At 36.8% G+C, this 13333-nt stretch overlaps 1 long non-coding RNA gene across 1 annotated transcript in view; it reads left to right on the forward strand.

Annotated features, from left to right (window-relative positions):
• LOC110262997 overlaps positions 1-12131 on the forward strand; it is a 21483-nt gene extending 9352 nt beyond the window's left edge. Inside the window, exon 3 of the long non-coding RNA XR_002348010.1 lies at positions 11844-12131. This is a non-coding gene — a long non-coding RNA (uncharacterized LOC110262997). The remainder of the gene's footprint in view (positions 1-11843) is intronic.

Raw genomic sequence — 13333 nt, forward strand, 5'->3', positions numbered from 1 at the left:
TGTGCTCTTAGGTTGGGTCAAGATAGACATCTTCTATGAAGGTATCTCTAAAATGGCTAAGAGGTCACTGGATCACTCTGCAGGTAGTTCTCTGCACATGCAGAAGACGCCTGAGGAGGCGCAAGAGCTCATTGAGATGGATGCAATTTACCAGTACATATACTCATCTGAGGGGAATCCAGTTAGGATAGAAGCTCAAGATGTGGATACTGTAGCTACAATCCTTGCTCAGAACAAACTTATGTTGCAACAAATGAGTATTCGCACCCAACAATTGAGTAGCATACAGAGTCCAATTGCTGAGGTTCATAGTGCTCCTCCAGATACCCCTTGTGATATGAGTAGTAACTTCCCTCAAGGAGAAACTCACAACTATGGCCAGTGGACACCTGAGTAGGTTAATTACATGAGAAATTCCTCCAGAAATCCCTACGATGCCCTTTATTCTTAGACTTTCAATCAAGGGTGGAGGAATCACTCAGGCAGAGCTGAAGTTGAATGCCCAAGAGGGGGCAAAACTGAAGTTGAATACCTAGGAGGGGGTAGAGTGGAAGTAGAACGCCCAAGAGGGAGTAGGGTGGACGTTGAATGCCCAAAGAAAGGGATAATAGACATCAGTTCAATAGCCATTCCTCCCATGCACACTTTTCCAGTTACTTTGGACACTCATCCGGCACTATCCAAGGCCCCAGAGTACAAAGCCAAATTGCCATACCCTCAGCGACTTCAGAGACCCCTCACTCTTCCCAGTGACACAATACCTACCCCAAGAGAAGAGTGCAAGGCCATAGTTGCTGAAGGATCAGAGCAAACAGAAACACCAGAAGAGGCTAAGAGCATTAAAGTGCATCATCAGAAGTCACAAGAGGAGATTGAGGGTGAGCAATTCATTTAGTTCTTGTACAATATCCCTCTTAATGAGTTGTTTAAGGAGGTGCATCCTTATAGGGCCTTTATAGAAAGCCTGATACTCTCTGGGAAGGAGACCTTGAAAGAAGATGGAACTGTGGTCTTCACCAAGGAGGCCGAATCTAAGGAGGTGTGTGTTGCTGAGGAATTAAAGGAAGAAAAGGCTCAAGAAGAAAGGCCATTACTACACGCCCCATTGGGGGCACAGGAGCCTGAAATACTACACCCTCAAAAGCCCGAAAAAGAAATCAAGGATGAGAACCACTCATAGTGCTTGGAAGTCTCTAAGAAACTGCAAATCAATAATCCTGTTGCTGAGGTTTTGGAGCAGAGGCCTCTCTCTGCTGCACTCATAAAGAGCTTACCCCCTGAAAAGAAGGCCTTAAAGGGAGATGAAATAGAGGTACTGACCGAGGAGTACAGTGCACTAATTCAGAATAAGCTACCAAGGAAGATGTCAAACCTAGGGAGCTTTCATATTCTATGTACTATTGGAAAGATCACTTTTGACAAAGCCTTGTGTGATCTTGGCCTAAGTATAACTCTGATGCCTCTATTTGTAATGAAGAAGCTGGGAATCCAAGAAGCACAGGCAATAAGGATAACCCTACAAATAGCTGACAAGTCCCTCAAAAAGGCATACGGGCTAGAGGAGAATGTACTGGACAAGGTTGGAGAGCTATTCCTCCCGAAAGCCTCTGTGATACTTGACAAGGAGGAAGAAACAGATGAATCCATCATCCCGAAAAGACCGTTCCTAGCCACCAATGGAGGAACTCGGATAGATGTTGAGAGAGGCAAAGTGGCACGGAGGTTACATGAGGACTACATGGTTTTTAAGGTTTTTAAACCTCCACTGCCCCCTGACAAGGGAGGTACTTGCATACAGCATTCAGTATCTAAGTTTGGTGTTGGGTGTACACTATCCACCAAGGAGGAAGGTCCCAAGAGAAAGATGCCTAGGGGCTAGAGAAACAACAAGATCCCTACTGAAGGCTTCTCACCAGGGATGAGGGTGATAGTCACTGCAAGCCCAATTATGTCTCATACTATAAACAAGATCCTGTCTCGTGAGCATATTTAATTAATCTATGAGAGCACAGGAAAGAAGCTCCCAGTAAGGGGTGAGGATTTTAGCCTCTATAACTATCGTCCTCCTTAAAAAAACTGACCGTCAAGCTAGTGACGGTAAAGAAGCGCTTGTTGGGATTGGCAACTCAACTATAAGTATATTCTAGTTTAATTCTATTTTGATTTCAGTTTTCTTTAGTTTGAGTCTCTTTTAGTAAATTTTTATTTGTCATTGATTTTCATAGTTTTCCTAGCTTTTCTAACGTTTGTGATCATGTGTAGTACTTAGAACAGAAATAGGAACGCGTAGGAGAGAAACAGAATACCCTGGAGGGTGCCCCTTACTGGCGTTCAACGCCAGAAGAAGGAAGAGAGCATGATTTCAGTTTTCTTTAGTTTGAGTCTCTTTTAGTAAATTTTTATTTGTCATTGATTTTCATAGTTTTCCTAGCTTTTCTAACATTTGTGATCATGTGTAGCACTTAGAATAGAAACAGGAACGCGTATAAGAGAAACAGAATACCCTGGAGGGTGCCCCTTACTGGCGTTCAACGTTAGAAGAAGGAAGAGAGCATGTGCGTTCAATGCCCATAAGGGCAGTAGTCTTGGCGTTTAAACGCTAACAAGGGACCAAAGTTTCTTTGCTTAGGGACAAGCAAACTTTTTAAGTTTGGTGTTGCAGAGCAAGCTCTGGGTTTATATTATCATCAATGGCACCAAAAAGAGGTGAATCATTTTTCACGGAGTAGCAGCAGCCGCCGTCACTGAGATGGTTGAGTTTCATTCTTCCTTTGTTTATTTTATCTCTGTTTTCTTTGTACTTCATTATCTGTTTTCTACTCTAGTGCATGATCACATTCGGTATTTCGTTCCTTTCTAGCATTATTTTATTTTCTTTGTTTTGTTATAAGCTATCTTATGTATCCCTCATCAAGCTTAAAAGAAAAGTTTATTGAAAAAGAAGCAGTAAAGATGCATAAGGTTTCGAGTATATCATAAGTTGTTCTAATTATTTAAGATGTGGTGTCCTTATCATTATTTTCTGAATGTATGAATTAATTGTGCATAGTTGATATTGGAGTTGAGCATATTGGCTCTTGAAGAACAGAGAATTTAGAGAAGTATTATTGATTCTCTTAAAAATAAAAAAAATATTGATTCTTGAAGCAAAAGAAACAGCAAAAATGAAAAATAATAAAAAAAGAAAAGAAAAAATCAAAGAAAAAGGGTCTAAGGCTTTGAGCATCAATGGTTAGGAGGGTCAAAATTGGCCTAAAAAGCTCAAATGAGTTGCTATCCCTAACTATATGCTTGTGGTGTGAAGGTGTCAAGAAATTCTTGAGACTGAGCATTTAAAGTCGTGATCCAAAGCTAAAGAGTATGCTTAAGAACTCTGAGCACCACTGTCTGGGAATTTAAGCAAAGCTAAATTCGAATCTAAAGGGTTCCCCCAGTGAAGTGCTTGTGGTGTTTATGTATCCGTTGGTAATACTTGAAAACAAAATGCTTAGAGTCACAATTAGGCTCAAAGGTGCAAAGCACCAAAAGAAGTTGTGTTCAAGAATCAAGAAAAACTAAAAGAAGAGAATCAATAATATCATCCGGATTCTAGTTCCGAAGGATGCCAATATTTCTAAGCTTCAAAGAAAAGTGAGATGCCAAAATTATTCAGAAATAAAGAGCCAATAGCCCCATTCAGTAATTGGGAATGAGCTTCATTGACAACTCTAAAACCTGATGTATTCTTCTCTTCTAATTAGTCGTATCTTGTTTTTTGGTTGCTTGAGGACAAGCAACAGTTTAAGTTTGGTGTTCTGATAAGTGGACTTCTTATACGCTTTTTCATAGCATTTTCAAAGTGTTTTTAAGTAGATTTTAGTAAGTTTTAGTATGTTTTAGTGCAAAAATCACCTTTTGGATGCTACTTTCAGTTTCTATATTTTTCTTATGATTTCAGGTGATTTTTGGGTGAAATTGGCAAATTTTGGTAAAGCCTTGTTCAGAGACAAAGAAAGGATAGCAGATGCTGTCAAATCCTAACCTTCGTACATTCCAACAAGCATATCTTAAGATACGGAGGTCTAATTTATGCGGTCTTAATGGCGTTGAAAAGCTAACTTCCAGGGCTTTCCATCAATATATAATAGTCTATGCTTTTCTTTTGAAATCACTTCCCAAAATGAGCATTGAACGCCCACATCTAGAGTTCAACGCCCAAGAAGGACCAACCTCCCAAGTTGAATGCCCAAAACTGGCGTTCAATGCCAGCCAGGGAGTAAAAGGCGGTGAGCTCACCCCCTAATGGGTGTTCAACGCCCATTTCTCAAGTTGGACGCCAAGCCTTCAGCCCAAACACTCACCAAGTGGGACCAAAGTGGATTTTCGCACTCTTTAGTCTATTTTTTCCTTTTTGTAATTTTTAATTAAACTTAATATCTTTTTAGGTCCAAAATAGTATATATAGGAGAAGGTCACCCATGTTTAGGATCTTCTTCCGCATTATCACACGTTACTTTTCTTTTTTGTAAAGTATGAGCAATTAAACCTCCTAAGTTAAGGATGGGAGCTCTGCTTATTCCCATGGATTAATATTATTACTTCTCTATTTCAATATATGTTTAATTTTGTTCTATGATGTATTATCGTTCTTCATCTTAATGAATCTGGGGTGGAACGAAAGTATGATCCCTTATTCTACATGAGTTCTTGCCAGTCCCTGACCGGATAGTATTGAGCTATAGCTTGAGAATACATCACCTAAATCAACAAGTTATCTAGGCTAATTGAGATATGTGACATATAATCTCGTTAGTTATGGATAATTGAGATTTCTGTGGCGCTAAGGCTAGAATACTGAGCTTCATTCTCCGATCCCAAAGATCTGACATTGTCTGTGGCATTTTAAGTAGGATCAATAGAGATTGAATTACGTGAGCTTCATCCTCGTTCACATTAAATGACCACTGACACCGGCGTTTGATCTGGATTAGAGAAGATTAATTGACCACAAGCCCTGGCCTTAATCACTTACAGCCTTGTCATAGAATGAATCATTCATTGTTAAAGTAGTTGGTAAGAAGTACTAATCCTGAAGGATAAGCATCTCTGAGGCCTTAACTGATTTCTCATTATTGTTTTTACACTAATTCCGTACTTCTTTCTTTGTTATTTTGTTTTATGCGCTTACAACAACAACTTCCTTTTCTATTCACCTGACTAAGTCCAGCAAGATAACTATTGCTTGATCAATCCAGCAATCCTCGTGGGATCGACCCTCACTCACCTGAGATATTACTTGGACGACCCAGTGCATTTGCCGGTTCAGTTGTACGAGTTCAATTTTTGCGCACCACCTTGTACGTTGACCATTCATCCTAATATACTCTGCTTCTTCTCCTTCTCCGTCCTCCATTAAGGGTTCCGTCCCAGCGTAAACCCTCATGTGGGAGATTATTAATCCCTGAAAGGGAACAAAAAGTGAATGAAAATTAGCAACTACAATGAACCAAACTCTGTTTATGTTCTGAATATACCATGATAAACATTCAATCAGCAAGAGAAACACTTTGTGCATGCAAAAGAACCCAAGTGAACACATAATAATCAGGTGAATCAAAATCGGCAACTCCACTGAACCGAACACCAATCATGATTTGAATAAAAAGTGATAAACATTCAATCAAGAATGGAAACATTTTTACATGCAAAAGAACTTAAGTGAATAATTTACAGCAAAATATGTATGATTTAAATAACTTACAACAAATTTGTTCAGTTTGATTCTCAAATCAGGTATTTCATCTTTCTTCTTGTTCACCGGGTCAAGCACATAGAAAGCCTTTTTCTGGACATCGGCAATCCACAACCACCAGTGCCCTCCATTGCAAATTGGCACAAACAGTTGAAGTTTGGAAAAATGATAGAATATTTCAGTCAAAACGATAGCAAACGAGAGAATTATCAAAGAATTTTTAGAAATCACAACTTACAAATGGATGCGATGCGAGTTTTCTTTTGTCAAGAAAACAGCGTTAGTGGGCATATCGGTCGACATCCATCCAGTAGGCCTTGTTGGTCTTTGGATCAATGAATTTCTCGCCATGGTTTCCCAACATAAACATCTGCAAAACGAACCTCAGTTAAATTACAAATAATCCAAATTATTTATCAGCAAGAAAAACATTTCTACATGCAAATGGAATTAACTGAAAATACTAACAACCAAGTGAATCAAAATGACCAATTCCACTAAACCAAACACCATTCATGTGTTGAATAAAATGTGATAAACATTCAATCATCAAGAAAAATATTTTTTCATGCAAAAGGACTCAACTGAACACTTGACAATTAAATGAATCAACATGACCAACTCCACTGAACAGAACTCAATTCATGTTTTGAATAAAACGTGATAAATATTCAATCAGCAGGGAATTAAAAATTTGGCTTACCACAATATCCGTTGGCACACAGTATATTTGTTCCTGAAACCAGCGACCTTTTATGTCATTGAGAATCATGCAATGTGCATTGACCACCTACAGGAAGAAAATTTATCAGATATACGGTTTAAGAGTCTTTAGAAAAATTATTAATGTTAACGCAATAGGCAAAGATTTTACCGTGCTTTCCACTTGTTGTTCGGGCATTAGAGACATGAAATGATGTCTAAACCCCTCGAAATTCGCTTCATGGTTCAAGACTAATATGGGGTCATATTCGTTGGTACTATCTTTAGTTTGTTTTAGATGTGTCATCCAATGATAACACTTCTCCATCAACTCCTCCGTGATTTCTTTCTCTTTCTCCGGAGTTTTGTACCCTTTAGCGGCTGTGAAGCTCGGCTCGGCACTTGTTGCATCATCAAATTTCAATGCTGCCGCCACCCCAGCATCTATCACCGTGTCCGCCAATATTTCAAGTTGACTCACTGTTGGTTGAGAGGGGGGACTTGGTTGAGATGATGGGGACTTATCCCAAGGCTGAAGGAAAATGCACCCCAATCATTTTCCCATTGCCTAATGCGAGCAGCACTGCAAGACGATAGAGGAATGTTTTAAGCAATAATGAAATAGCATTATGATATAACACGAAAGCTAATAAAAATGATATTAATTAAAACTTACACATTTAATGGAGGTTCTGGCTCTGTCTTCCTCGGGGAAGATTCTTCGCCGGCCTGCTTTTTGGGTTCCGGAGGGCAGCTATAACAAACAGAAAATAATTGATTTATGGATTCTGATGAACTATAAATAGAGCATGTAATGAACCGAAATTTTCCAAATCTAAACAAGCAGTAAAACTTACCCATCAATGTGTGCTTCTTTTTTCGATTACCCTGCCACCAGATGTTCTTGGCATGGTTGCTATTGCGGTTCTGGAGGGTTACTGTATTAAACAAAAAATAGTTCAATAATGACCCCAAATTATTATCCTATACCATTAAATCAAATAGAAATAATTTTATGTGCAACTTACTCATTAACAAAAGCTTTTGTTTCACTTTCAGAAGGGACATAGGTAAAAAGTCATCTTTTATTAGCTCTTCCTTAAGAGAACTAGGAAGAGACAGCGCAATAGGAGCTCTAAGAAATGTTAACAAAGAAGAAGTTAATGTTGAATAATTAGAATAAGTACTGAGAAACCAAAATCTGCAAATTAAAAAACTCACATATCCAGAGTTTCTTGTTGAAACGCAATGATTTGGAGGTCAGGTTCAGGTGTAGCGCTACTGACAATTAAACAAAAATTTGGTCAATACTTCACTCAAAACACCGACAAGCACAAGCATGTATATTTTAATCAAGTGAATCGAAATGACCTACCCCACTGAACCGAACACCATTTATGCTTTGAATAAAACGTGATAAACATTCAATCAACAAGAAAAACATTTTTGCATGCAAAAGAACTCTAATGAACACTTAACAATCAAGTGAATCAAAATGATCAAACTCCACTGAACCAAACTACAGTCATGTTTTGAATAAACAAAAATTAACCAAAAATTATTACCTAAATCTAAAAGACCAACATAAATATTTCAACTTACACAGGTGGAGTTTGGGATCTCTGTTTTTGATGGACTTTCTTTCTTCTAAAAATTTTTGCTGGGGTTTTCGGGGTATTTTTCCTAATAAAAAAGATACCAAATTAAAATCATCAACCAAGATTAAAAGCAGAGGATTAAAAACACATCTAATTCATTTTTCAAGTCCAATAAATCACACTTAAACCCAGAATGAACCAAATTTACCTGGCATTTGCCGGTGCATTTACAGATGGTGTGGAGCTCGTCTGAGTTTGTAAAGGCTTGCTGTCCAAATTTATAGTCGGCAGTCTAAATAAAAAAATCAATATTATTCAGTAAATCCAATTACAAGAGGTTTTAGCAAAAGTTAGCAAACAAAGAAAAAGAACTCGATATAAGAAACTGAATCCTACGTTTCAGAGAAATCATTTTGGGCCTCTGGTGAGTCAAAGTAATCCGGAGCAACATTTGTATTTCTAGCTCCATCATTTTGTCTCTTTGATCTCTTTTCTTTTAATAGCTGCAATGCTTGTCTTCTTCTTTCGGCAGCACTGTCCTTTACTTGTTCACTTATGAAAATTTATAAAATAAGTATCAAGGAACCTAAAATGAAAGCATCAATAATCGAAAATATGATTCCAGAAACTTACTCCTTTTCAAATTCAGTTTTACTCTCTGAATCTGTCAGAACAATCTTGCTTGATTTGGTTTTTTTTAGCCACCCTCTCCAGTTGTTTTCTTTTCACTATGGGTGTTTTTTCGATTTCTTTTTCTCTACAACACACACAAACACATCGAATTTATACCGAAGACAAATATCATAGCTGTAATTTACTTAACAAGCACACACAAACAATTTTCAACAAATAGAAGCAAAACCAAACCAGATGAACATCATACAATCACAGCAATGAACTTAAAATAATCAATTTTCGAACTTACTGGTTTTTAGATTCACTTGTGTTCTCGGAATCTGTCGGAACAAGCTTCTTTTTTTGCTTTGTTTTTCAACCACCTTCTGTGGTTGTTTTCTTTTTTTATTGCTATTTTTTCAATTTCTTCTTCTTCTCTGCGATACATAAGAACCAGCGCATAAGAAAAATTTTAAACAACTAGCAATGAACATTAGACAAAAATAGCAATGAACCAAAAATAAGCATTTCCAAAACTTACTGGTTTTTGGATTTAGTTGGGCTTTCGAATCCGTCAAACTGCTCTGGTTTTGAGATTCACTTGTTGTTTCCGAATCCATCAGAATATTTTTTTGTTTTTTCACTAGCCTCTGTTGTCTTGTTCTTTTGGCCGGCGGTGTTTTCTCGGATTCAGATTCGGATTCAGAAAAAGTGTCTTCTTCCGAAGAAGAATCCAAAATAAGAATTTTCCTTTCTTCTTTCTTCCTCTTTTCCTTCTCTTTCCCCTTTAGAAAAACTATTTTCTTTTGCACATTATTTCCTTTTGTTTTTTCTTCCTTTAATTGTGTTCTATACAGAAGTCCCTAAAGACAAGGTTATTTAGTTAACAGAGTATTTTAGAAGCATCTGAAACAAAATTTTAGGGGAAATTTTTGTTTAATTTACCATTGTATCCGTTGCTTTCTTAGGAATCTGGTCGAGCATCATCTCCCGTGTCCAATGGGCCACCCATGGTGGCCCGGGAGTCTCAAGTGCATCCAAGCGAGGGAACTTGGATTTATGGAAATAAATCAGTATCAAAACAAAAATGCAGCCGTCAACGGACTGTTTCTTTCCCATTCTTTTATTTTTGATTCCCTTCCTCAAGAAGCTGAGCACATGATTTGCCCAATCCCACTATCGAATGTTGTCCACACGAAGGGCAGGCAGCTTATGGATCAGGGAGGCCATGCTGACTATCGTCGGCAGCAAAATGCACTTCTGGACGAAGACGACAAAAGTCCTCCAGAATTTCTACCGGTTCTCCTCCCCTTCAACACTCATATCGAGGATAGACTTTGTCAAAGACGCCAACGTAACACATTTGAAGCTGTCAATTATTGCCTTATCTGCCTCATTCAGGCTGCCACACTCAACTTTTTCAGGAAAACGATTCCCTACAATATTTTAACTAGTCAAATAGGCTCGGATTTATTTTCTGTACACAAATGAACCGAAAATAAAGCAAGCAATGAATCAAATAAGCGCAAGGTGGAAAGTGTATTACCGCCGTGATTTATGCCGAGCGCAGCTGCTACCTTGCTAGGTGTTATGTATATTTCCCCATGGAGAGTTTTCAGGTATCCATTATAGTCATCATAGCAGTCAACCAATTCTCTCAAGAGACTGTGAAAGACGTTCATTTCTGGGACATGTGCCAGTGCACCGAAGCCCATTTCTTCAACAATATCTTTCTTTTCCTGGCTCATTGCCTTGAACACCCTCGCTATTGCCTTTGTCTGGCATCTGAGATCGTGAGTTTTCTGCAAGGTTTCAAAACAGTATGTCACGATATATTTATATTATAAAATAGAGTTTATTTGAATGAAAGGCGATAAATATATTTAATGTGTACATATGCTTACGTTATAGCGCGGCTTCTGCTTTCTTGTCACCATTATCTTTTTCATTTTTGCTGTAAGAACAAAACAATTTGGTCAATACTTCAACAAGCACAAGCATGCATATTTTAATCAAGTGAATCAAAATGACCTATTCCACTGAATCGAACTCCATTCATGATTGAATAAAACATGATAAACATTCAATCAGCAAGAAAAATATTTCTGCATGCAAAAGAACTCAACTGAACACACTAACAATCAAGTGAATCAAAATTACCAACTCTATTGAATTGAACTCCATTCATGTTTTGAATAAAATGTGATAAACATTCAATGATCAAGAAAAATATTTGTGCATGCAAAAGGACTCAATTGAACATTTAACAATCAAATTAATCAAAAATGACCAACTTCACTTAATAGAACTCCATTCATGTTTGAATAAAACGTGTTAAAGATTCAATCAGCAAGAAAAGCATCTCTGCATGCAAAAGAACTCAATTGAACACACTAACAATCAAGTGAATCAAAATGACCAACTCCATTGAACTGAACTCCATTCATGTTTTGAATAAAATGTGATAAACATTCAATAATCAAGAAAAATATTTGTGCATGCAAAAGGACTCAATTGAACATTTAACAATCAAATGAATCAAAATGACCAATTTCACTTAATAAAACTCCATTCATGTTTTGAATAAAACATTTTAAAGATTCAATCAGCAAGAAAAGTATTTCTGCATGCAAAAGAACTCAACTAAACACTAACAATCAAGTCAATCAAAATGACCAAATCCACTGAACAGAAAGAAAACAAGAACACATTTCTATTTCTATGCCCTAGTTACGTATAAAAATGGAATCAGAATAAGTCAATATACTAAATAAAGCAACTCAATCCAATAAACCTAAAATGCAACTAGGAAAAACGCAAGATTGCGAGATTTTAAATGAACAGTAGTTTTTCTTATACCTTTCGCAGTCTCTGTTCTTGTTTTTGTTCGTTTTTTCTTCTTTCTTTCAAAATCTTCTCGCGATTCTTCAGTAAAACCAGTTTTCGCAGAGAACACGAGTGAAGTTTGAGAGATTTTGACAGAGATTCGAACTTCTCTAGTAGCAGTTTCAATGTTGAAGAAGGAACGTTGTTTCATATTCAAGGCGCAAATGAATATGTTATCATTTCGGGGGTTTGGACGCGTGTAATACACGCTGATTTAATAGGATTGGATTTTTTTGATATTGGGCCAGCTTGGATGGACTTGAATGAAAAATTATATGGATGTGTAGCATGACTGAATTTTTAAATAAAAGGTGTTGAGGTAGATAAAGCATCTGAAGTGACATGGTTAGAGGAGACTCAACCGCCAGAGAACTTGATGGTTAAGAGAGGGCAGTACATATGCCTTACTATAAGAAAACGTTGACGGCGGAGATAAATATAACTAGTTTGTAAAAAAAAATTTTTTTTTTGTGTTTTTTTTTTTGCACTGCTATGTGTTTGATTTTAATAGAGCTTGTAATCATTTGCACTATTATTTGAACTCGAGATTTATTTTGTATTTGAATATTAATTTTTTAATGTATAAAATAATTATAGCAAAAATTATATATGTCACTAATTACTGTTTGATTTGTCTTGTAATAAAAACTGCATAATGTATTTATAGGTTTGGTAATAAAAAAGGACTGAAAATTTATATTGTGCAGCGATGAAGGTAAAGTCAGAAAAAGAATTTTTTTTTTAATTTGATAAGGTTATTGCCACGCTTTTAAAGCGTTGCCGTATCTCTTGCTATGGCCACGCTTTAATATCTCCCACATATGGCCACGCTTTTAAGTGTGGCAATATGTAAAAAGCGTGGCGAAAAAAAGCATGGCGATAGGTCACCAAAAGCGTGGCGATAGAACAGCTGCCATGCTAGCAGATGTGACCCTTTCAAAAGCGTGGTGGTAGCTCAAAAAGCGTGGTGAAATGCTATCGTCACGCTTTAAAAACGTGGCAATAGAAGTATTTTCTTGTAGTGTCGGAATGCAAAGATAGAGTCCCTGAGGCAAGAGCTCAACAAGAGATGGAATAGATACAACACATGCTATAGCATATGGGGATCTGCTATGCGTGCGTGCGGGTGGCAGTGGTACTAGAGGGAGCTCCTCATCATCTACACTTACACTAGTTTAGACATTGGCACCCATAGCACCGTGGAATCTAGATCAGTAAGACCATCAGGAGGAAAAGGAGGAGGACAACGACAACAATTATGAAGACCCGTAAACTTTAGAATTTTCTTTTGTATAGTTTGACATTACTCTCCTTTATTTGCTTGATGAGATTACTTTATTTTGTTTTTGACGTTTGTTATTTCGTATTTTGCATTGTAGTTTTCTATCTTAATGAAATATATTTAGTTTTCATTAATTTTTAATTTGAATGTTAATTATCATAATGTCAATCCTAATAAAGCAGGTTTTAATTATCGTTGGATTTTTCATGGAATAAATTTGATATTTCGAATTAGGGTGTCAAAAAATTAAAATGGTACCAAAATTATCGTCAATTTTTTTCGACGATAAACCCAAAACGAATTGGTCATTCTAAAAGTAATTACCGTCAAAAAATTTTTATCGTCAAAAATTTTTTATGGTAATTAGCATCAAATTATAAAAGTTCGATGATAAACTATTACTAGCAATATTTATACTGTCAAATTTATTCTGACAGTATTATTACCGTCGAATTTTTTTTTGTAGAATATGTCGATAAATCTAATAGTTTTAAACGAATTTTTTGTAGTATTTGTAAA

Source organism: Arachis ipaensis, chromosome B05 (assembly GCF_000816755.2).
Source record: "Arachis ipaensis cultivar K30076 chromosome B05, Araip1.1, whole genome shotgun sequence".
Lineage (NCBI taxonomy): Eukaryota > Viridiplantae > Streptophyta > Magnoliopsida > Fabales > Fabaceae > Arachis > Arachis ipaensis.